The following is a 1298-nucleotide window of genomic DNA, read 5'->3' as shown; positions in this document are numbered from 1 at the left end:
ACTCTTTCACAACATTTCTTCTTATTACAAAATTCCCAACAAAAGTTTAATTTTTTTCTTTGTATTTTGGTTTTTAAAACCAGAAACTTTTAAGTATACATCCTTTTATTAACACCCGAAGGTGCAAAAAAAGGGAAACCTCACACATACAAACACTTCACAGCACTTTTCTAAGAAAAATATACACTTACAAAATATTTTACAAATTGGCACACTTAAAAATATACAAGATTTTGTAGGCGTCTTAGAGTGATCCTTAAGAATTATACTTCAATTGACTCTACAGAATATTTATAAAGCTTATTCTAAAAGAAAAAAGGCAAATCATTTCCAAACATGTTAAAATTGCAGTGTAAAATGTGGAACAGAAATGGATATGTTACATTCATAAAAAGGGCCATTTAATAGTTCTTAAATGCTCAAAGAGGGGGGAGGGGAGGGATAAAAGTTTTCTTTAGCACCATAAAACAGGAGCAACTTCCTAACGAGGTGCCTCTAGTTCTATGGAAGGGAACTCAAGGAGCAGTACATTCACATCTCTGGAGGCAGCAGTCGAGACGCCCCGGCCGGCGCCGCGGGCAGCGGAACAGAGCAGCTCCTTGGGATTTCTACCCTGCTTCCCACTGGGAGTAAGAGACAAAAGGAGTTTTAACTGGTACCTTTCTTTGGGGGGGGTGGTGGTGGTGGTGGTGTGTGTGGTTTCGTCTATGTTTGAGTCTTCCCTTTGTGCTTTCGAAATGGACGTCTGTCTATCTAGCGAAGGGTAGTGGTGAATACCGATTGGATTTCTCGTTTCCTTTCGCACCAAGTGTTCAAAGGCTCAGTAAACGTGTCTGGCAACCCAAGCGTCCTGCGAGATGGAGGGCATCCTCCTGCTTTAGATCCCAATTCCCTTAGATGGCTGTTACTCCACTGTCATTAGTGTCACTTGTTTACCTGAGAAACAGATTTGAAAAGCCTTGCTTCTACCACAGACATTGTACTTTGTTTATTTTTCTTTTTTTTTTCTTTTTTTTTTCTATTTTTTTCTTTTTTGCATTATTTCACACGCTGAAGAGATAAAGAGGCACATTCTCAAATAGATGTCAGCCCCTTGAACCATGCAACTTCCACTGGACCCCCTGGGAGCTGCATAGGCAAAGTCCAACACACCGAGTTGAGAAAGTTAAGACCGAGGGCCTGATCCTGCACCGACTGAAGTCCTGATCCTCTTCTCACTTACACTGACTTCAAGGGAGTTTTTCTCGTGACTTAACGCCAACGGCCGGCTGCCATCCAGGAAAGCACGGAGGGAGCGA

The sequence above is a fragment of the Charadrius vociferus genome, unplaced genomic scaffold (genome assembly GCF_000708025.1).
Source record: "Charadrius vociferus isolate BGI_N301 unplaced genomic scaffold, ASM70802v2 scaffold506, whole genome shotgun sequence".
NCBI lineage: Eukaryota > Metazoa > Chordata > Aves > Charadriiformes > Charadriidae > Charadrius > Charadrius vociferus.
The sequence above is the reverse complement of the archived record's forward strand: the minus strand, read 5'-3'. Positions refer to the sequence as shown.